Below are 24,631 nucleotides of genomic sequence, written 5' to 3' on the forward strand. Positions count from 1 at the left end.
CCAAAGGCAGACGCTTAACCATCTGAGCCACCCTGGCGCCCCTCTTTCTTTTTCTTTTTCTTTCTTTCTTTCTTTCTTTCTTTCTTTCTTTCTTTCTTTCTTTCTTTCTTTCTTTCTTTCTTTCTTTCTTTCTTTCCTTTCTTTCTTTCTTTCTTTCTTCCTTCCTTCCTTCCTTCCTTCCTTCCTTCCTTCCTTCCTTTCTTGTTAAAGATTTTATTTATGGGGCACCTGGGTGGCTCAGTCATTGGGCGTCTGCCTTCAGCTCAGGTCATGATCCCAGGGTCCTGGGATCGAGCCCCACATCAGGCTCCATGCTCTGCGGGAAGCCTGCTTCTCCCTCTCCCACTCCCCCTGCTTGTGTTCCCTCTCTCGCTGTGTCTCTCTCTGTCAGATAAATAAATAAAATCTTTAAAAAAAAAGATTTTATTTATTTATTTGTCAGAGAGAGAGAGCACAAGCAGGGGGAGTGGCGGGCAGAGGCAGAGGGAGAAGTAGGCCCCCACTTTGCAGGGAGCCCAGTGTAGGACTTGATCCCAGGAATCTGGGATCATGACCTGAGCTGAAGGCAGAAGCTTAACCAACTGAGCCACCCAGGCGTCCTGAGCTCTTTATTTCTTTTTTTTTTGAGATTTTCTTTATTTATTTGAGAGAGAGAGAGTGCAAGAGTGGGGGGAAGGAGCAGAGGGAGAGGGACTAGCAGACTCTGCACTGAGTGTAGAGCCCAACGCAGGGCTCAATCTCATGACCCTGAGATCATGACCTGAGCTGAAATCAAGAGTCAGACATTTAACTGACTGAGCCACCAGGCGCCCCATCATGATCTCTTTTAAACCTTCTTTCCATGTCTTTGCACAGGTGGTTCCCTCTGCCCAGAATACCCTTCACCCTCTTGCCTACTTCTCAGTTTAGAGCTCAACTCCTTTGTGAGTCCTTCCTTGCCTTATTGCCCCAAGGAAGATTAAGTGTCTTTCCCATTGTTTCACCAAAGACCTGATATGTACACATAACATTTCTTCAACAAACACTTGTTGTATACCTCTATGCTGGGCCTTGGGCCAGCGTCTAGAAAAAGTTACAAACACACCCTCAGGGAGATGATTACATGAGCCAGAGGTCACACAGTTCAGTTACCTTTTGAGCCACAGATTCTCTTGAGCTCAGGGCCCAACTGGATTTAGATAGTGTGGCCTTGTTGCATAGTTATTAATCGTTGACCTGCTTGTCTCTTCTGTAAGCCATGAACTCCTCAAGTACATAGGATTCATTTTCCACATGTTTGGCTGAACACCTGGCATTATGGAGCAGTACCGAGCCTAGTGCAACCAGAGTTGAAAAGTGTCTGATGTCTGAAGCTCTTGTTCGATGGAAACTTTCTCCTAAGATGGTCATGAGAGGTGTGTGTGTATGTCGGAAACTAAGGTCCAGACTGAAGGGGGAATGACAGAGCCCAAGCCACTGCATGGTGTGGAAGGGGGTGTGAAGAGTGAGTGTGTTTAACAGTGTAAACCACACGTATGGAAATACTGTCCCCATCTCCATTGTACTGATATCCACGTAACATGGGTATAATCTGAAAGGAAAAGGTCCTTAGAGAATTTTGGCAGGAGTAGTGCCTCAGTAATTGTTCTTCTAGAAAATCTTGATTGACAGTCAGAACTTTGGTAAAGGACTGGATGGTTTCTTATATAGGAAAAAACATGAACCGTTTTTACAGGCAGATCTTAAGGTGAGAGAAACAACTGTGTTTGTGTGCTGACAGGCTGGCTTGAGTTGGAGAGGATGAAGTGAGAGTCATAGACAGGAGGACCCGGAAGGATTGGCTGATGCGCACACGGAGAGATGGTCTCTGGTGATAGTGATAAGGCTGCATATATGCTGGAGGACGCTGAGAGTCTGAGGTCCTGGGAGTGGTGGAAGTTCTCTTAAAATGCTTCAACTCACTCAGTAAAGTAGGAAGCAAAATCATTTCCTCAAATTGAGCTGGGGGAGACATTGAAAGTTTGAAGAAAGAGGACAAGGTGTAAAGTACTTGCCTAGGAGGGTGGGAGAGAATGGGCTATGGAAGGATAATATGCTAGCTGGGCAGCGGTCAGGGCCCAACAGGAGTTTGTCAATTTAAATACACATCAGCTTAGCTGTTCTTCGGCCATGTTCAGCGTGTGGAGCTGGCAGAGTTGGATTCAACCAGAGCTGTGGTTTGGCTGAGTGAGGACACTTTTCCTGGAGACAGGCAAGTGAGTTGAGGATAAACAAAGGAGTGACTAAAGTGATTGTCCAAGTGGAAGTGCTGTTACTTCCTTTCTGCTGTAGGCTCAAGTGGCTGGTGTTGAGATGGGCAAGTTCATGAAAGCCAGGAAGGTGGTGCTGGTCCTGGCCTGATGTCACTCTGGGTGCAAACTGGTCATCGTGAAGAACATTGACAACGGCACCTCAGACCGTCCCTACAGCCATGCTCTGGTGGCTGGAATTGACCGTTATCCCCCCCTCTGGTACAAAGTGACAGCTGTCATGGGCAAGAAGAAAATTGCCAAGAGGTCAAAGATCAACTCTTTTGTGAAAGTTTACAACTACAATCATCTCATGCCCACAAGGTACTCTGTGGATATCCTCTTGGACAAAACTGTCCTCAAAAATGATGTCTTCAGAGACTCTGCTCTTAAACACAAGGCCTGAAGAAAGGCCAAGGCCAAGTTCAAGGAGAGGTACAAGACTGGCAAGAACAAATGGTAGCTGAGGTTTTAGATATGTTTTGTGTCAGTCATTAAAAATACACACACACACACACACACACGCACAAAAGATTATCCATGGAATTTCAGCTGGATAAAGATCAAAGTGAATACATTGCGGTAAGGAGCCCGGAAGAGGTGGTAGACCCAATCTGAATGTATATCCTGGTGGGATCTAAGGATATTTACTTACTGGAGGGAGTGAGCTGGCAAGATAGGAGTAGGATTCATGAATCGGAGATTGCAGGGGCTTCTCTTGGCCAGGAGGAAATGGTTCCAAGGCACCTGTGTTCGCTGCCAAGAGTGAGGCAGATCCTGTGGGAATCTCACTGAGCTCAGTAGATTGTGGGAAATCACCACTGCAGGAGGCACATGGCTGGCATGCCCCACCCCTCATCCTCCCCAAAGCGGTCCCAATTCAGAGTATGTTGGTTCTGGACCCAGACAGAGAAAAACCATGAGTGGAAACTGGTAGATGATTTGCTTTTAAAGTAGATGCTGGGGGCAACGTTCCTGGGGCAGTATGGGCCTTGGATCTTCACTTTTCTCTCTAAGAGGTGATGGTCATGTGTGTTACCTACATCCATGGACTTCCTAGCTGTGTAATCTGTATCCCTCTCCTATTTTTCAAATCTCAAACAAACAAACAAGCTGGATAATAAGCAAATGAGGCTTATGTTGTTGGTGAGATAAGTCTGCCTCCTCCTGTAGCTTTGTGATTAAGCCCTTTGTAAATTGTGATACATAACTGCTTTTTATTAACTAATGTCTCGACACTCCAGCGACTGGGTGCAGCCCCTGCTGTGCTTTCTGAGGTCCCTCTTGGAGCGGATCCACGTGGGCAGATGGGGCCGGTCCCTGGCCCAGGACACAGGGTAGGGGTGGTATGAAGTGACATGGCAGCTAGGCAGTGAGTCTGGGAAACACTTTGCCATTTCTACACAGATGTGGGAGAAAAATAGAAGAGAGAGAAAGAAGAGGAAGAAGTAGATGAAGCAGAAGGAACAAGCGGAAGAGGAGGAAGAGAAGGCCAAGAGGGAGGAAGAGAAATGAAGAAGGACACCAAAGGGGATCAGTCGGATCCTAATCTTCCCGTCCATGCCATCAGCCCACGGCATCTGAGCTCCTCATGACTGATGAGGTAGGGGATCGTCAGGGAGGAAGACCTTCCTCTGCCCGATGATCTTTCCAGCTGGATTTGGAACCAAATTGACATGAGACAGGTTAACAGGAGCAAATCAAATTTAAGGTGTGTACGTATGGGGAATCCACACAGACCTGAAACTCTGAAGGTAATGAGGCAACGGGAAGCTCGTATGAGCTCAGGACAAAGCTAAGGGCCTGAGGACACAAAGGCGAGAAAAGTCCTTAGCGAGAAGGTGAAAGGAGATGTTTGGAAAAACAACATTGTTCTATCATGCTTCTGAGTTCCTGTGGTAAAGGAGGTCTCTGTTAGTACTTCTCTCCCTGACGCAGGCTCTCCCTTCCAACGTACATTTAGGCAGTTATGGGGGAGGCAGAGAGACTTTCCTGCATCTGCTGGGTTTTTATTACTTTTAACTCGAAATAATCTTTATGCCAGAGTGGCATATTGGGGGTGTCTCATCTTGTACCCCTCTAGGGTGGTCACTTGTGCTCAGGCTGAGGATGCCTTCAGCCTGCTTTGGTTTTAAAATCTACCAGTTTGGTGGAAACTGGTAGATGATTTGCTTTTAAAGTAGATGCTGGGAGGCAACGTTCCTGGGACGGTATGGGCCTTGGATCTTCACTTTTCTCTCTATGGGCCAGTTGGGTGGCTGCCTTCGGCTCAGGTCGTGATCCCGGAGTCCCGGGATGGCTCCCTGCTCAGTAGGGAGCCTGCTCAGTAGGGAGCCTGCTTCTCCCTCTGCTCCTCACCTTGCTCACTCTCCTCACTCTCTCTCTCGCACTCTCTCACATATATAAATAAAATCTTAAAAAAATAAAATAAAATTAAATAAAATTAACTACCCAGACTTGCTTTGCTTTTTTTTTTTTAAATATTTTATTTATTTATTTGACAGAGAGATAGACAGAAGAGCACAAGCAGAGGGAGTGGCAGAGGGAGAGGGAGAAGCAGGCTCTGCACTGAGCAGGGAACCCGATGCGGGACTCGATCCCAGGACCCTGAGATCATGACCTGAGCCGAAGGCAGACGCTTAACCATCTGAGCCACCTAGGTGCCCAGACTTGCTTTGCTTTTAAAATTCACTACCCTTCCCTATTTTCATTTTTTAAGAGTTAAAAATTCATAGGCCAAGAGGGTAGCATCTTGCACAATATAGGGTTTTGGCTCTACACTCTCCTTATCTTCCTACCTGTTACTGAGTTTTCTGTCCAAATGGGAAAGGAGAAGGGGTCTTGTCCTGCTGCTGGGCCAGCACCAACCTGGGCGGGAGGTATTTGCTGATTCTTCTGTGCCCAGCACCGCCGAGGGCTCCTGAGAAAGACCAAAAGACTGTTTATGCATATTAAATGCACATACATATTTATGGCAACCTTCTTTCTCTCAAAAAGATTACAACTTGCTTGAAGTAACAGGCATATTAAACAAGTACATAAAATGTTAATTGCTGGACAGTGAATATGAAAGGGTCTTGAACAGGGTTATAGGCTCAAACCCTCCCAGAGGTGTCAGAGGAGAAGGTGGCTTTTATAAGACAGGCTGTCAACAGCTTTGAAAAGACTTTGCCTGCCAAGTCTCAAAGGAAGATCTTTTACTTTCCTCAAATAGATACAGCCCCCGAGCTGACATGTTCACTTCCTACGTCAGGCTTGGGGCCCGGGGCTACTGGGGATGAAAGGATTGTAGGGTCAGGCAGAGAATATTAATACCCTGTTTTCTTTTCAAGATCGGGAGTGGGAGGGATAGGCACAGAAGGAAAATGCAAGAGAGCTACAGCGTGAATTGCAAAGAAAGCAAAAGTTTAACTAGGTCCTTGCGTCACTTGCCATCTACCCCCCTGCATCCCCCATGTCCTGCCCTGGTTCTTGAGAAAGTAAATATTAACTTGAGCTGAGAAAGTAAATTTCTGCCAAATTTCTGGCCGAATGTTTCTCCAAGGGACGTGCTGCAACCGTAAAGTGTTTTAACAACCCCTTTGTTTGAGTGACTACTGCATTTTCACTTGCTGAGAAACCTTGTTCTCTGAAAAAGCATCTCTTATCCAAAACTTTGCTATTTAAAATTGTATCAGTAAGAATGGATATCTCATTCTTGCCTCTGAGTCACTCGGACACAGAAGCAGCTTCAATATACAACTCAGAGAGCTTCAGATAATGGTTGCTAGACACAACATTTCGCAACTGTATGCTTGACCCTTGAAAAACATGGGTTTGAACTTGACGGTCTACTTATATACAGATTTTCTTTTTAATTTGATAAATACAATATAGTACTGTAAATGTATTTTCTCTTAAGATTTTCTTTTTGCAGTATATAAAATTTATTTGAACATTTGTTATTCTTGAAATTAAGGGGGAGCACATCTGGAAAACACATTGGCAATTGAAATCAGATCCTTGAATTTGCATAATAGCACCTAGGATTTGAGATCGGTGCCTGATTTGAACTGACCAGATGTCTGGAGGTGGGGAGTTCTGCTTGCTTCATGACACTGCCTGTAATGCGATTATTTTCCAGTGGAACTCAAGCCATACCTTCAGCTTGCCTGCTGGGACCTGCTGTACCGAATGGCCATGTGAGTGGATGTAGCAGGTACCTCCCTGTACCTAGGACTAAATATTCTGCTTGAAATTACGATATCCTCATTTGTAGGAGGAGGTTCTTTACCCAAGCTGGGAAGAGGCATTATTGTGAACCTCAGAGAAAAGAGGGTGGTCCCCTTAGTTAATGAAATATTATATATGGTACAGTCATCCAGGTATGGAGTGAATAAAGCATGGGAATAAAAGACAGAGCATAGGGAATATAGTCAATGATGTTGTAGTTGTATTGTATGGTGACAGATGGGAGCTGATGGGAGCTACATTTGTGGTGAGCCATAGCAAAATATAGAGATGATAAATCACTATATTGTACACCTGAAACTAATGTAGCATTGTGTGTCAACTATACTCAAAAACTTTAAAAAATATATTATGTCTGGTAGTTAGGATAAGGATCTGACATAAGGATATTATATTTGTAAATGTTTATGAACCCATCATAAGATCACCGGAGGCTCTAGGTATGAATCTGCTTCCCAGCCCTTCTACTCTGTTGGCCAAATTCACTTTCTTGTGGTTATAGGATTGAGATCTTCAGTTTCTGGCTGGCTATCACTCAGCAACCAGTCTTTGCTCCTAGAAGCCTGTCTGAGTACGTCCTTATGCTTTGGAGAAAGTCCTGGAAGCCTCTCTCCAGTAATTAATTGTACGTGGCTCACATCTCAGGACCATCAACAGCACCTCAAATACCTTTCACCATCGAAATCTCCCTGACTTCCCTTCTGCCATTTCCTGCACTTTCCTTATGATTTTCTTAATAACATTTTCTTTTCTCTAGCTTACTTTATTGTAAGGATACAGTATATAATACATATAACGTACAAATATGTGTCAATCAACTTCTTGTGTTATCAATAATGCTCCCAGGCAACAGTAGGCTATTTATAGTTAAGTTTTTAGGGTATCAGAACTTATGTGAATTTTCGACTATGCAGGCGGTCAGCACACCTAAGCCCTTATGTTGCTCAAGGGTCAACTATACTTTCTAAGTTAACAGACCTTGGGTCCACTTTGCAGTTCAGACCTGATGTAGACCCCTTTTCACACAGCCCTGCTTTGCTTAGAGCCTATCAACACATTGCTTCACTCCTAAATCCTGTACTAACTCTTTTCTTTTGTTTGATGAGATGACCCATGGGTCTTCTGGTGGGCAGTCTCCCTTGTGGCAATAAGTCAAAAGACCTGACTATGTTGGACTGCAAGTTGGTTCAGACTTCAGGCTGATTGGGCTAGGACACCTTTTAATTTTTTTAACATTTTTTAAAGATTTTATTTTTAAGTAATCTCCACACCCAAGGCTGGGCTCGAACTCACAACCCTGAGATTAAGAGTTGCATGCTCTACACCCTAAGCCAGCCAGACACCCTTAGGACACCTTTTAGCTTCAAGACTCCCTCCGTGGGGTTCTATCCTTCTCCCCTCAAAGCACGTGTCCAGGATGCCAGCAGGCTCTCAGGCCTGTGCTAGGTTGGTGAAAGGATGAAAGAGTCATGGGAATGTGTAAAATTTGCATGTGGAGTTCTTGACTGCAGCGGGTCCTACTGGGCGTACTCTCTTCCCCTCAGAGGGCATCACATGACCAGCTTTGGCATTTCTTCCAGGAAACAGTAACACCTGTCTCTCTCCTAAGTTGATCCTTGATTAGGTTCAGAAGGTGTTTACTAGTTTCTTAGGCTGCCTCAAAAATTATCCTCACGGTGTGCCTGGGTGGCTCAGTCGGTTAAGCATCTGCCTTTGGCTCAGGTCATGATCCCGGAGTTCTGGGATTAAGTCCCACATAGGGCTCCCTGATCAATGGGGAGTCTGCTTCTCCTTCCGCTCCTCCATGCTCTCTCTCTCAAATAAATAAATAAAATCTTAAAAAACAATTCTCCTCACAACTAATGAGTAGGACACAATATGCAGAAAAACGCAAAAACATGCCTCAGTAATAAAAATATAGGTCTGACTTGATGTGTGATACTACGACTTCACCACAGATATTTTTTGAAAAATAAAACTTTTTTTTTTAAAAGATTTTGTTTATTTATTTACTTGACAAAACTTTTTTTTTTTTTTAAGATTTTATTTATTTGACAGAGAGAGACACAGCGAGAGAGGGGACACAAGCACGGGCAGAGGGAGAGGGAGAAGCAGGCTCCCCGCTGAGCAGGGAGCCCGATGCAGGACTCGAACCCAGAAGCCTGGGATCATGACCTGAGCCAAAGGCAGACGCTTAACGACTGAGCCACCCAGGCACCCTGAAAAATAAAACTTCTTAAGAATTACCTAGGATTCAGTGGAAATGATTTACACAATGATCCACCTTTGGGAGAACATGAAATAAAACGATCTACTCACTAAGGTTAAATTTGAGATGTCTCCCAGGCATTCAACGGGAAATGTGGAGGAGGCCAGTGGGAATTCGAGTCTGGAGCTCAGCAGACAGCTACGGGCTGACACAGAAGATAGCTACACAGGGGGCTGAGGACTGAGCCCCGAGGGCACCTGACATGAAGGATCTGGGAAAAGTGGAGGAACCAGCAAAGGACACTGAGAGGAAGCATTGAGACAAGAGGAAGTAAGTTGCAAGAGAGAGGTGTCCCGGAAGCCAAGGGAAGAAGGTGTATCAAGAAGGAGACAGAGACAGTGGTCAAATGCTTCTGTGTAAAGTCACGTGAGGACAGGAAGTGAACCCTGGCGGTCCAGGAGGAGGTCACTGGACACGTGCGTGGAAGCAGTTTGGGAAGAGTGGTGGGTGCGGGTGCGTGATGCAAATCCTTTCATCCAATATGGGAAGAGGGGTTGGAGGCAGTGAGTGTGGACAGATCCCTAGAGGAATTTGGGGGCCACCAGAGAAAGGTGTGGTGGTGGGGGTGGGGAAGGGACAGCAGGAGGGGAGAAATAGGTAGTGGAGAGGGAGAGAGTGGTGACTTAGGAGAGGAGGGGGAGGGTGGCATTGCAGGAGGGTGCGCTGCAGGGGTCCGAGGGGCTGTGCCCTACTGCACACGTGCGGGGACAGCACTCAGACGGGGGAGGGAGGGTAGGCAGGGCGGCCGCAGGCCCTGGTGGCCACCAGGGCGTGGGGGGACTCTGGGGAAATTCTCCTCCAATTGCTTCAGGGTTTCTCAGTCAAGTTGCTCATCAGCTCAGAGTGAGGACAGGAGAGGACAAGTTGGAGGATTGAGGAGAGAGGAGGGGTTTGGAAAGGTTGTCTGGAAATGGGGAGAATGAATGGAGAATGGCCATATCCAAGAGCATAAAGGCCCACTGGAGACCTGTGGTCATGGATTTCTCCTGAGACCAGTCAGCCTATGAGTTTTGTTCTCTCCATCCGCACTCAAGTCCACAAGGGCAGGCCTGAGGCAGTGAGAGGTGGTATGACCCGGGCCTGTGGTTTGGCCAAGTGAGTACCACTAAGGGAGAGAGGTGGGCGAAGGAGTCTTAGGCATGGCCGGTGTGTGGGGGGGTGATAGTAACAGATCAGGGAGTGTAGGTGGGGAACGAAGGAAGGGAGGATAGCAAGGGATGGGGGTTAGTGAAAAAGGGGTTGTTGGGTCGGGGCACTGGAGTCCTGGCGGGCTCAAGAACGCTGGGGATCCGGGACGCCTGGATGGCTCAGTTGGTGAAGCATCTGCCTTCAGCTCGGATCATGATCCCAGGGTCCTGGGATCGAGTCCCGCATCGGGTTCCTTGCTCAGCGGGGAGCCTGCTTCTCCCTCTGCCTGCCGCATCCCCCGCTTGTACTCTCTTCCTCTCTCTCTAGCAAATAAATAAATAAAATCTTAAAAAAAAAGAACACTGGGGATCCGGGAGAGAGATGGAGTGAGCTGGAAGGAGCAGGGGTGGGGGTTGCAAGAATGGAACGCGTGCACCTGAGATGCCTCGGGCTTCTGGGAACTAATGCCCCCACACTGTTGCCTCATCTCTGCATTGAAAACCTTGCAGTTACCTACAGGAACGAGGAATTCTTTATCTTGAAAACCATTCAGCTTTGGGAGCAATATCCAGAAGAACGTCCTCATGCCTCAGACACTAAATCTCACACTCTCCCATTCCTGGTAGGTGATGGGGCCATCAACGTGCAATTGCGGCAGTGTTAACTGGGACCCCTTTCCTCCCTTCCTACCTAAACACTCTACTGGATGGCGCCTGGCTGGCTCAGTCGGTTAAGTGTCCGGCCTCTTGGCTTCAGCTCAGGTCAGGACTTCATGGGTTGTGGGATTGAGCCCCACATCGGGCTCCGTCTGCTTGAGATTCTCTCTCTCTCTCCCCCTCTGCCCCTCTGCCCATGCACACACCCTCTCTCTATATATACATCTAAAATAAATAAATAAATCTTAAAAAAAAAAAAACCTATTGGAATGTGAGGAACTTGCAGAGAGTGAGGTCATAGGTAATCTCAACTCCTGTTGTTTTTTTTTTTCCAACGTATTTTTGAAGGGAAGCCTGGCCTCCCCTTGCCACTCAAATATTACTTGTTAAGTAATAAACTGCCGCATCTCCCCACGACTCTTGCCACATCTGGGTGCTTTCACAAGGCCCCGACTGAGGATTGCTGATATAGGGCAATGTGCAGACAGAATGGGCCGGGGTGACAGGGTCCTGTCCCTGGACAGTGACTCAGGGACAAGGTCTCCAGGAAAACAGGTTGTCATTTACAAACATGAACAAAGGGGAAGGGTCTTAATTTCCACATACATTCCTCGTCTCACACTGCCTGGTCCCCCGGGCCCCCAGCCTCATCACCTGAAACTGCTGCATTGTCGTTGGTGCTTCGTGAGGCTGGAGGTCGGGACGCCACTCCCCAGGACCGGTGTTACCCCTCCTTTGGTAATAACGACACCCTTTAACCTCACTCTTTAGAAATCTGTGTGTGTGTGTGTGTGTGAATGACATCCGCCACAGTGCGTGCCCTCGGCTGGCTGGATGCCCCACAAAGGCGCTCCCCACTAAGAGAGCCTTATTCTCAAAAGAAAGAGGGCGAGGGACGGTGCTGCGGCCGTGTCGTGGACACGTCCCCCCTGCTGGTGCCACCCAGCCTCTTGGGAGAGCCTGTGTGTAAATAGTACGTGTGTAAATGCCTTTTAAGACATCAGTCCTTCTCTCAAGAGATTTGAAACTGCTTGTCGTAGAAGCTATAATGGGGAAAGGGAATGATGTGCTGGTAATTATTACAACCAAGTGAAGTACCCGAAGAGTGAGAAAAGCATGTGTCACTAGATTTGCCGAGAAGGTTTGTGCCGGGGGCTCGACTTTGAAGGGAAAGCTTCTGAATCAGTGAGGCGGAAAGGGGAAAAGGTGACCACGGGAAACCAGGGGCACCAGCAGTCCCCAAGCACAGCAAGACTTAGCTCCTGAAGTGTAAGAGGCTTATTTCAGACCCAGGGTCCTCACATTCAAAATGTGAGGTCTTGAAGCTTCACCTTTCCTGGACACACGCAGATTAGTCTCTGGAAGAGCCAGGAAGGCCCTTTTCCTGTTCTCTCTCTACTACAGCAGAGGAAGGAAAAGTACACTTTGCAGGAGACAGGCTTTCTGGGGCCTGAGGGATTTTCAGCATCTATGGAAATGCTGGAGGTAGTAAAAGGTGTGTTCACTCCAGGATCTTGAAATAAAGTGGCCAAATAGAAGCCTTTTGAAACAAGCGAGTGAAGGGCACCTGGGGGCTCAGTTGGCTAAGAGTCTGACTCTTGGTTTTGGCTCAGCTCATGATCTCAGGTTCCTGAGCTGGAGCCCTGTGTAGGGCTCCAGGCTCAGCGGGGAGTCCGCTTCTCTCCCTCTCTCTGCCCCTCCCCCTGCTCCCGTGTGCTCTCTCTCTCTCTCTAAAATCAATCAATCAATCTTTTTAAAAAATGAAATAAATGATTACAAAATATATGTCCCCCTCGTTAATGGTCCATTGTTCTGTAAACAATTTAGGGATTAAGATTTCTCACATCTGAGCACCTGGGCGGCTCAGTCTGTGAAGCATCCAACTCTTGATTTCTGCTCAGGTCATGATCTCAAGGTTGTGAGATGAAGCTCTGGGTGGGATTCTCTCTCCAGCTCCATCTCCCTCTGCCCTTCCCCCACCCCTCTCTAAACAAACAAACAAAAAACAAATAAATAAAAATTTCTCATGTCAACAGAATTTCTGAGTGTTTGTGATGATTGCTACAAAGACATAGCCAATCACCGACTAACATGAATCATGGTAGTTGTGATGGTTTTATTTTGAATTCCATTAAAAAAAATTTTGTAATTAAGTAAACTCTACCCCCAATGGGGGCACAAACTCAAGACCAGAGATCAAGAGTGCATGCTCTGCTGACTGAGCCAGCCAGGCACCGCTTAGATTCCATTTTTTTAAAGATTTTATTTATTTACTTTCGAGAAAGAGAGAAAGAGAGAGCGAGCAGGTGAGCGCAGAGGGAGAGAGAGAAGCAGACTCCCCGCTGAGCAGGGACCCCGACGCGGGACTGAAACCCAGGACCCGGGGATCATGACCTGAGCCAAAGGCAGACGCTTAACCCACTGAGCCACACGGGCGTCCCCCTTAAATTCCTTTTTTAAGTAAAACTTTATTTTAAAATAAAACTGGCTCAAGCAAGGCAATGTCACATGCTCTTTGGGGGAGGCTTCAGCAACCACAAAGCTCAGAAAAAAGATTTAACCTGTTTCTTGTGTTGAATTTAAACTAGAAAATGATGCTGCTCTCACCAACTGGGATGTGAACAAGCTTTGTTGCCAAACCCCAGAGGAAGACTCGAACTTTGCCCCTAAAAGGGGGCCCAGTGCCTTATGCAGCACTGGTGGTAAAGTGTTGCCTCCCTCCCGAGCTGCAGGAGCCCTTGGGAAGGAGCAGGAGGACCACACAGCGTGGGCAGAGGGAATGAATTCTGCATTTCCTTCTCAGAACTGGGAGTGGGAGGGCTCCGCAAGGAAGCGGCATGCAGAGAACTTGAGCGTGACTCGCAGAGACCAGCAGTCCCCTCAGCGTGGGCACAGCGGGGTGGGGACAGGCAGTGTGCCCTTCCTAGGGGCAGCCTCTGTTGGGGATCCCCGGTGCTCCCACTCAGAGCTCTTACCTGGGGAGCATCAGGCCGGCCAGGTGAGGGCAAGGCCAGCAGAGAAACTCCTACAGCTGCCAGTCGGCAGGATGCCTGCTGCCGTCCCTGCGGGATGCCCTCCTTCAGCAGCCCAAATGGTCTGCCCTGGACTTTCTTCTAGAAAACTGGGAAATTTGGCTGCTCCCTTGCCAGGGGTCGGGAACCTGCTGAGGCACAGGAAGCCCTCTCTGCTACCTACCTGGGCTTCCTCAGAACCCCTTCCCAGGACTGATAAGAGGTGAAAACACAAAGGAAACATTGGGCAAAATATGTCAGCACATGAATATGGATGTAAGCAATAAAAAACACCATGAAACAAAACAGGTTTTTTTTTTTTCCTCTGAAAACTGCTAAGGGCAGGAATTTTCCCTACGCACCAGTTCTGATTTTGGGCCATGCCTGTTGGAGACCGTGTGAAAGAAAGCACCTTGCAGAACAGAGAGGGCTCTTGGGCAACAAGACCTGGTTTATAATCCTGCTTTTCCACTATTTGGATTATTGGGCAATTAACTCAATTTCTCTCCCCGGAGTGTCCTGATGTATAAAAATTCACAATCCTCTCCCTTGTAGGGTTAATAGACAAAGGAACTCAGTGGTTGGCAATGAGCTCATTGGAATCTAGGGAAAGTTGGCTCTCTGCAAGAAGAGCAGTGGGCAAAGCTAGAACCATGCCTGGCACACAGTAGGTGTTCAGGAAGGTTTGTTAGATTAATGAATTTGCCTTCCCTGCTCTGATGGTATTGAGAGCAATTTTACAGCCGTCCAATTATGTCTCCAAAGCTCTCTTCCACCACCGGGGACACTTGACCGCAGTCTCCTTGAGTACGTCCTATATATGGTCAGGGCAAAGGATGGACGTTCTGAGGTTTCCTCTGTCTCTGTTATTAACATGAAGACCAAAGGACCAGCTCCCTTCTGAAACACGAAGCAGGAAAATAGTAAGAGAACGGTGTGTGTCTACATAATAACCCCATCCTGTCCTCTTGTAGATAATGAGACAAGTCAGCCTGAAGTATGGGAAGATGAAAGGATGAATCCCATTGTAGCTGGAGAAAATGTCCAAGGATAGCACAGTTGGGCAGTTATTAGCTGAATCGTATGTTTGCCATTTTAGTAAGTCAAAGACAGTGGCATGCGGGCAGTACGATAAGATCTAAACCGAGACACCTCGATTTCTTATTAGCAGAGAAGATGCTTCCGGGCGAGGGAGACTTCAGGGCTGCGTCTGTCTGGTTCACGTCGGGGCCACTGGCACTAACCCCTTACACTGGGGCCAGGCCGAGCCCCTCTGGGTCTCTGGACACCTGAGCCCTTTTCTATGCACTGTGCCCTTACACAGGCTGTTCCCTCTGCCCAGAACACCCTGCACCTTTTTGCCTGCCTTCTCGGGCTATGGCTCAGCTCCTGTGTGCAGCTGTCCCTGACCCCCCGTCCTAAAGCTAAACCAGTCACCTCCTCACATATGCCCCCCCTTGCACCTCGTAAACTCCCATGCATTCAGTAGATACTTATTACACAGCCGGGACTTTGCAAGGTTCTCAACAGTCCATGCCCACGGGGAGATACTAGAGTGACACATACAGTGTTTTTTACTGTATTAGAGCTAGCTTCTGGCCTGATGTCCCTTCCTCAGGCTGGGAGGTAACATGCCCTCACTGTCACCCTCCCCAAAAGACATGCTGGCTTAGACTAAAGTTGCCCGGCCAAACAATGGTTGGGAGTAATCACAACCGTACAACCAGGAAATCATTGTGCAAGTATGAAAAGAATAAAGTTGTGGTGGTAATGTTTATGAAGTTACATGTTAATGTGCCTCGGATCTTAACTTCTTCCTGCTCTCCCACCTGACAAATGATGGTGACAGAGTTGCATATCCACGCATGTACTTCTGCTGCATTAGCTTTGACTCCGGTGACCCTATGATGTATCATTCAAACCATTCCCTGTGTCCAGCCTTGACCTATTACCTGCAGTTTCTCCCTGGGGGTTTCTGTCCTCATCCTTCAGAGCACTTACCCAGGGTGCCAAGTGAAGAAAGAAAAAAAGGAAAGTCTTTGAGACTTACCCAGTGAGAGATTTTGTTTGCCGGAGTTAGAGCCCCAGCTGTCGGGGGCCTGCAGGTGTGGTGTCTTCTGCCCTACCGAGTTATTCTGTAAAAAAATACCACTTCATATAATGCTGAGGTGACTCATAGAAGGTGTCAGGTAATTTAGAGTCCTCTGATGGCTCCATTTGAAAACAGAAGAGCAGTGTAATTCTTCCTAGATTATTTGTGACTTATTCTGATTTTATCATTTTAATACAATTTTGGCCACAATTTAGTTGCAGAATGGCAGAGGACAGAGACCTGTCAGGTAGGAGGAAGGCAAGACAATCTACTTAATAAAGACCTCAGAGTGGGGAGTAGGAATGGGAAAAGGCTGAGTAGAGAAGGGAAGAGAGGATTTGAAACCGAGGCTCAGAGCTGGCAGAGATGCAAACACCAGGGGAAAGGATTGACCAGGAGGCTCACGAGGAGACTGAAGCGGTGGACTCCACAGCCAGTGATGGGGGAAGAGAGATCTCATGGTCCCTTCTTCTGTGGAGAAGCCAATTAGCACGAGGGGGTACTGACAAGTTGGTGGGGGCACAGCGAGGGAAACTGAGAGAGATCCAAACGGATGGACCTGATTTCTCAGTGAATTCAAAGACAAGGTCTTCTCTTGAAAGAGAAAAAAGTGGATAGTGGGGTTTGTAAGGAGGGGAGGAGAAAACATCTGAACAGCTGTTGGGAAATATGGGAGGAAGCTGATTTGAGATATGGAGCAGTATTGGCCAGAGGTTGAGAACCGTGGGCTCACGGTGGCAGCAATCTCCCTCAGAAAATAATTTTGCTCTAGCAGAACTCAGTAGTGGGTTAGAGGAGAGAAGGGGGCCAAATGGGTTGACCCAGAAATGAGGTTTTGCTTGGCAGGTGGCACCAGGATGTGAGGGTACCGGCTGAAGGACTTTTCTATGAGTGATCACCTGTGAATCTGGACTTAGAACGGGGAGGGCTCGGTAACAATGACGGGCTGATATGATTAATATCCTTAATCCAGAAAATATATAAAAAGCTCATTCACTTTAATTGGAACACTATGGGTAAGTTTTCCCTTAAAACAATAGACAATAATCATGAATAGGAACTACAAATAACCTAACAAATACATGGAGAATATTTGACCTCATCAGGGGTCAAAGAAATGAGAATTTAAATACTGAGGTTTCATTTTTCACCTACCATGGTACCAAAAAGAGCCTAGTTTCAAAAAATAAAAATACTTCATGCTGATGGATGAGAGGAAAACTACAAAGGTGTAAATTAATATAAATCGCTAAGAAGATAATTTAGCAACAATTTCTAGAAGGCTTAAAATTTTAGAGGTGCCTGGGTGGCTCGGTCGGTTAAGCATCGGACTTGTGATTTCTGCTCAGGTCTTGATCTCAGGGTCGTGAGATGGAGCCCTGCATCGGGCTCCTCACTGAGCTGAGAGTCTGCTTGAGATTCTCTCCGTCTGCCCCTTCCCCTACTTGTGCATGTGCATGCACGCTCTCTCTCTCAAATAAATAAATCTTTTAAAAATATATAAAATTTTTACCCTTTGGGATGCCTGAGTGGCTCAGTCGGTTAAGTATCTGACTCTTGATCTCAGGGTCATGGGATCAAACCCAGCGTCAGGCCCAGTGTCAGGCATGCTCAGCGCAGAGTCGGCTTGAGACTTTCTCTCTCCCTCCGCCCCTCCCCCTACTCATGCATGTGCTCTCCTTCTCTAAAATAAATAAATAAAATCTTAAATTTTTTTTTTTTACCTTTTAAATTAGTCATTTTACTCCCTGGAATTTATACAAGAAAATAATACAAATGAAGAAGACTTTTACACAGACTGTTTTTTGTAAGCTCATCTGGAAGAATAAGTTTTGAAAAAGAGTAAGAAGAGGAACCTGATTTAACAAATATCAAAACTATACACTAATGGTACTAAAACTGTATGATGCTGGCACAGAAATTTCCAGATGGCTCTAGAGAACAGAATTGGCCCAGAATAGACCCAGATATATACGGAATAGGTATATTATAAAGGTGGCATTTAAAATCAGTAAGGAAGATACTGACTTTTTTTTTTTAAGATTTTTATTTATTTATTTGACAGAGAGATAAGAGAGAGCACAAGTAGGCAGAGAGGCAGGCAGAGGGAGAGGGAGAAGCAGACTCTCCACTGAGCAGGGAGCCCAACGCGGGGCTCGATCCCAGGACCCCGGGATCATGACCTGAGCCGAAGGCAGCCGCCCAACCGACTGAGCCACCCAGGCACCCCGATACTGACTTTTTAATGAATGGTGTTGATACAATTGACTATCCAACTGGGAGCAAAACAAATTAGATTCCTAGATTATATTATAAACAAATATATTTATTGACATATGATAATTATAATTGTTTTAAACTTATAAGAGTATTAAAAGAATATATAGGAGAGTTTTATTATCCTTAAAGTACAGAAAGCCTTTCCAAGCATTACAGAAAATCTAAATGGGATAAAGGTAATAAACTATAGATTTGAATAAAAATTAAAACCTTTTTTATTACCAAAAACACTTTCAATAAAATTAAAGATGACTCAAGAAGGGGAAATGGGGAAAGAATATTCTTTTTACCAAATGGCACTGGGACCGCATGTATACACCCCGTATATCCACATGTAAAAGAAATATACAAGAAACAAAATGATTAGTTGCTAAATGAAAAAGTTAGTATAAAGTTAATATGTACGGTATATTTACGTTTTTATTTCCAAAATGTATACAAAGAGATAGAAAAGCTAAAAAATATGTAACTGATTCTAACAAAGGTTATCACTAAGTGGTGGAATTTCTTTTGATTTTAATTTTTTTTTAAGATTTTATTTATTTATTTGACAGAGAGAGAGATACAGCAAGAGCGGGGACACAAGCAGGGGGAGTGGGAGAGGGAGAAGCAGGCTCCCTGGGGAGCAGAGAGCCCAATGTGGGGTTCCATCGACACTGGGATCATGACCTGAGCCAAAGACAGACGCTTAACGACTGAGCCACCCAGGTGCCCCTCTTTTGATTTTAATTTTGTTCTTTATGTTAATCTATAGTTTCCATCATTTCTATAATGAATGAAAATATATATACCTTTTACAATCAGAACAAATCAAAACAGATATGTTTTTAGAACACTGGATATTAGTTCAGAATATGCATGCTTTATATTACTATAGGAAAAAAATATGCCAAGTATACTCCCTCTTGACAGATTTTTTCCCAACCTACTCTGAATCTGCTCACAGTGCCAGCTAAGGGGATAGTAGGCCATGTGTTTCCACCCCTTTGGCCACAGCTAATCGGACCAGGGGTAAACTTGACAACAACCAGGCTATCAGATTATAGCCTGGGACTTGTAACTGGGATTCAGAGCCTCTAAGCAATTCTCTCCTGAGTTTTTGGACTAAGAGACCAGGTAGGGATAAGGTGGACATTTTCCACCATATCTATAGAAATAAGGAAGTCAATCCTCATAGAAAAAAAAAAAAGATCAATATAGAAGAACAAACAGTTTGAAAGACCATGAGACATTTAAAGACTGCCAGTGTCTTTAGTAAAGTTTACATTGCTCACTAATTCTTTTTTTGTGTGAAAATGAATCCTTTTGGCTGACTTCTACGTCTGGGTTCATACAAGGCATTATGCAGGAAAACTCCAATTGAAGACAAGAGGAGATCCTAAGAGTAGAAATCCCTGAGAATTAGCAAAAATTCCTGAAGAATTTTAGACTTTTAAAAGCTTTTAAAAGCTGTGGATTTAGTAGGATCCAAGCTGAGTGCCCCTGAAGGTAAAGGCTGACCCAACTAATATCTTGGTTAAAGGTGGAACAAATAGAAAATTGCACTAGGCTTTTCCTGTGGTACAATGGAAGAGTAGAAATGGAACAAGGAAGACCAAGAGAAGAGGGAAGGGATTTGCTAGGCCAGATGTGGGGGCAGGGGTTGGGGCTGTGGCGTCAACTTCCTTTTTGTCCCCTTTCACCACCTAAGAACTGAGATGCAGGCCTGGAATTCTAGTCTAGGGGACACATTTGTAGTTGCCAGAGTCAGACAATCACTGTTAGCCCCTTTTTCTGAAGAGGCAGAGTGCCATGGCTGAGCTCAAGCTCATCTCCTGAAGGAATTGATTCTACCTTCTACTTTCTGTGTGGGATGGGGCTCTTACTTCTCCTACTCTACTACTTACAGAGGAATCAATCTTTACCCAATGTGGGGAAAATAGAGACATCAATCAGGTAAGGGATCTGTAGGCCCAGCCCTTAGTATACATTGACTCTTTTTTTTTTCCTGTTCCTTTCCCATTTTTTTCCTGTTTCTCTCCCTTCTTTACTGTAGAATGCCAACTAGTAAGTGTAGAAGAAATTAGGACATTAGAAAAATCACCATTTTGCAACTATCATAATTCATCCAAGCAAGAATTGTGAATGGATGCTAAAACTAGTAGAGGTAAATTTGATGAAAATTCAGGTATTTACATACTCTCAAGTGTCTCCCACAGAATACTTATTAATTACAAAGAGAAAAATAGTAAATTTTACAGTTGAGAAAATGGTCAGGCAGAATATCAAGTGATCAAAGTTAATATCACCATAATAGTATAAATTCACATTGTGTGCTTCCTGATATGACCCACCAAGAAGTCAGTATTGCTTCAGGGGCATTTCTGCCAAAAATGCCTAAGGTGACCCCAATCACAAAGAAATATTAGGGAAATATAAATTGAGGAATATTCTGCAAAATAAAACCTTCTATTCTTCATAACTGAAAGACATGAAAGATAGAAGACTGAGAAACTATTACAGACCGAAAGAAACCAAAGAGAATGACAACAAAATGCGACACGTGATCTTGGATTGGGTCCTGGAGACAGACACACACATATACACTGACGCCAATTTGTTAGGACAACTGACAACATTTGAATGGGAAGCTAGACGGTACTATTGTCTTCATATCAATTTCCTGATTTAGATGGTTTTACTGTCGGTATGTGGAAGGATTCTGCATCTCAGCAAATGTGCACTGAAGTACGTAGGGGTAATGGGGCATCATTACCCTAAACTTATCCTCAAATCGCCAGAGAGGGGAAGCTAGAGAACGATCAAGTAAATACAGTAAAATGTTAAGAGTTAGGGAACCTGGATGAAGGGATACAAGAGTTAATTGTACTGTTCTTGCCTCTTTTCTGTGGGCTTGAAACTGTTTCAAATATTTTTATTTAAAAAGAGAAGTAATCACACAAGCAAGTGTACAACTTCAATGGTGATAAGTGAGGTGAAGAAAAGAAAGTGTTTATTTATTGGCACTAAGGGGAAAGCTGCCTGATATAGAGGGGGATCCAGAAAGGCTCTGATGTGGGGGTGACTTGCAAGCTGAGCATTGAAAAATGAACACGAGAAAGCAGGTAAAAAATGGGGATAAGCAGCTTTATGTAGAGACAGACACAAGCAGATGGGAAGGAAGAAACACGGGAAAGAGCTAAGCATGAAAGGAGGCCAGTGGGGCTGGTGCAGTGACCGCCGGCAGAGGGGCGTGAGGAGAGGCTGAGGGTCTTATGCTAAGGACAAGCGGAAGCCAGAGAAGAAGTGAGGTACAATTTTACAAGATCACTGTAATCACTGGCTGGAGAACGGACTGTAGGACGTACAGCAAGACACAGGGGCCAGTTAGAAGGCCAGATGAATGGTGGTGGGGATGAAAGACGTGGTGGGAATCCAGATTTATTTCAGAGACATAAACAACGGGACACACTGATGGATTGAGTAGAGATCTGAGGGAGAAGAAGGTGGTAAGAATGACCCCCTGGGTTTTGGCTCCTACCGATGGGATGGATTAAAGTGACATTTATTAAGAAGGGAAAACTGGAGACGAAATAGATATGCAGGAGGGTGAAGATTAAGAATTCATTCTTCACAAGTTAAATTTGCTACACCTTGTCTGCATGTGTGGTATGTTTCATACTTTTTTTGGGGGGGTTTTGTGAATTGTTTTATTTTATTTAGAAGAATGGAAAAATCGATGTGCCCATGAGACATCGAAGAGAAGGCATGAAGCTGGGTAATGAGCTACATAGGCTTTGGAGTTTAAAAGACCCGTGTGATGTCTGATAACCCACTTGGGAAAAGCCAGGTAGTGGAAGGTATTTAAAGATTTTAAAAAACAAAAATAATCTTTTATGCCTTTGAATGATGTACATTTCTTTTAACACTTATCTTACTCTATTCATTGATAGTTATTTTTACATATCTGGATTACAAAGTATGTATTTGACTCATTTTCCCACCCCCATGCTGCCTTCAAAATGTAGGGGCTAGTCTACATTTATTAAAGAGAATTTTTTAATCAAATAAAAATCTTTTTTTTTTTTTTTTAAAGATTTTATTTATTTATTTGAGAGAGAGAATGAGAGACAGAGAGCATGAGAGGGAGGAGGGTCAGAGGGAGAAGCAGACTCCCTGCCGAGCAGGGAGCCCGATGCGGGACTCGATCCCGGGACTCCAGGATCATGACCTGAGCCGAAGGCAGTCGCTTAACCAACTGAGCCACCCAGGCGCCCAATCAAATAAAAATCTTAATAGGGTTGAATTAAATGACTATTAAGTTGTGATTTTTCTATGAAATTGTTTACATATAAAAGGAAAGAAAAAAGAGAATGCCAATTTATTGCATGGGAAACTAGACAATTTGACTTCTATAGATTTCAAGCTGGGGCTTTCTGTGTTGAGCAATCTCCTCCTGCCTACTGCCTTACCATTCTGTACATAATCACAAATAATCAGTGGCCAAAAAAAATCATTGTTAAACCCAATAGACCACAAAATGACATTCTGTGGTCAATATAATCCAAAAGAAATTAGTTTGCATTCCTGTATTTAAAATAGTCCTCAAAGAATGTAAGAAGTAGGCAGCTTACATGTACCACCTCCAGTATTACATGGTAGGAACTAAACTGACAGCTGGCACAATAACAAAATTTAACAGCTAGAAGGTAGAACAGATGACACATTAAATTGTAGGCACCTGAACTCTGGGCCTCTGACTCTGGCAAACCCAAACTTTAACTGAGTGACTTTAGAAGATCATCCTTCTTTCTCCAGGGGAAGGAGGAGACCCCAGCCCTGTGGCTCCACCTGGACCTCATGGGCCTGTACCTCCTTCTTCTGCCCTGGTACTGGAAGCAAGTCCTGAGCCCCCTTCTAGACAAGGACGTCTTCATCCCCAGCTGTGACACAGGCTTTCAGGAAGCTGCTGGGCCATGCAGCTGGAACTCCGAGGCTGAAAGTCAGACTGGGAAGAAGGCCAAGCAGCCAGATCTCAGGCAGGCTGGAGATGGTGACATCGGGTATCACCAAGACAGAGAGCATCGCTGTGGCCACCCAGTGGACAAAGGAGCACCTGGGGGCATCTGTCCATTATACCAGCTGCTTAGTCCTCAAGGTTTCAGAATTACCAGATAACGGACCAGGTGAAAAGTCTCAGGGATCAGGATAGAGATATATTGAGGTTATTATTATTATTTTTTTTGCATGAGGAATCACAAATACATTAATACTCAAGGAATAAATATATTTGGGACTGCCCTAAACAAAATCGGGTCGTGTGGAATATATATGTCTCAGGGTGGAAGTAGGAGGAAGTTTACTAGCAGTGAGGAAATAGGTTTAACAGGCAAGAATATGTACCTGGAAGAAGGTAGAATGAAGGATAGAAAGGCAAGGAGGGAGGAGAAAGAGATGACTGGAGTAGAAACTCTAATGTGCATGTGCTGTAGCCTCTGAAAATCTAGGGGGAAAATGTTCATCTGGTTCCGTTAGTGCCAGAAAGCCATTGTGCTGCCCATATGTCATTGTATGTATCTCTTCCTGAGAACTGTATAAACCGGTTTCTCCCCATCACATGATGATAATCAAAAATCCTCCTGCAGCCAAGAAGCATTCTAAGATGACTTGATTGTTTAGTCCGTGCCCATGGGTGAATATAAAATGGGACAATTCTGAGAAAATAAGTGAGATCAAGTTATGCCCAAATGTGGTCTGCAAGACTCAGTCTTTCTGTGTGTTTTCACCTCTTATCAGTGCTGAGAAGGGCTTCTGAGGAAGCCCAGGTAGGTAGCAGAGAGGGCTTCCTGTGAGCCTCAGCAGGTTCCCGACCCCTGGCAAGGGAGCAGCCAAATTTCCCAGTTTTCTAGAAGAAAGTCCAGGGCAGACCATTTGGGCTGCTGAAGGAGGGCATCCCGCAGGGACGGCAGCAGGCATCCTGCCGACTGGCAGCTGTAGGAGTTTCTCTGCTGGCCTTGCCCTCACCTGGCCGGCCTGATGCTCCCCAGGTAAGAGCTCTGAGTGGGAGCACCGGGGATCCCCAACAGAGGCTGCCCCTAGGAAGGGCACACTGCCTGTCCCCACCCCGCTGTGCCCACGCTGAGGGGACTGCTGGTCTCTGCGAGTCACGCTCAAGTTCTCTGCATGCCGCTTCCTTGCGGAGCCCTCCCACTCCCAGTTCTGAGAAGGAAATGCAGAATTCATTCCCTCTGCCCACGCTGTGTGGTCCTCCTGCTCCTTCCCAAGGGCTCCTGCAGCTCGGGAGGGAGGCAACACTTTACCACCAGTGCTGCATAAGGCACTGGGCCCCCTTTTAGGGGCAAAGTTCGAGTCTTCCTCTGGGGTTTGGCAACAAAGCTTGTTCACATCCCAGTTGGTGAGAGCAGCATCATTTTCTAGTTTAAATTCAACACAAGAAACAGGTTAAATCTTTTTTCTGAGCTTTGTGGTTGCTGAAGCCTCCCCCAAAGAGCATGTGACATTGCCTTGCTTGAGCCAGTTTTATTTTAAAATAAAGTTTTACTTAAAAAAGGAATTTAAGGGGGACGCCCGTGTGGCTCAGTGGGTTAAGCGTCTGCCTTTGGCTCAGGTCATGATCCCCGGGTCCTGGGTTTCAGTCCCGCGTCGGGGTCCCTGCTCAGCGGGGAGTCTGCTTCTCTCTCTCCCTCTGCGCTCACCTG

The 24,631-nt window shown here is 45.5% G+C and overlaps 1 long non-coding RNA gene and 1 pseudogene across 1 annotated transcript; both read left to right on the top strand.

Moving 5' to 3' along the window:
- Positions 1-2,299: 2,299 nt before the first annotated feature.
- Positions 2,300-2,730, top strand: LOC118537191 (large ribosomal subunit protein eL27 pseudogene; annotated as a pseudogene).
- Positions 2,731-6,242: 3,512 nt separating this feature from the next.
- Positions 6,243-10,531, top strand: LOC144382137 (uncharacterized). The gene is made up of 3 exons (XR_013448568.1): positions 6,243-6,448; positions 7,000-7,122; positions 10,404-10,531. It is a non-coding gene; the product is annotated as an uncharacterized LOC144382137 (long non-coding RNA).
- Positions 10,532-24,631: the final 14,100 nt, after the last annotated feature.

Source organism: Halichoerus grypus, chromosome 6 (assembly GCF_964656455.1).
Source record: "Halichoerus grypus chromosome 6, mHalGry1.hap1.1, whole genome shotgun sequence".
NCBI classification, from domain to species: domain Eukaryota; kingdom Metazoa; phylum Chordata; class Mammalia; order Carnivora; family Phocidae; genus Halichoerus; species Halichoerus grypus.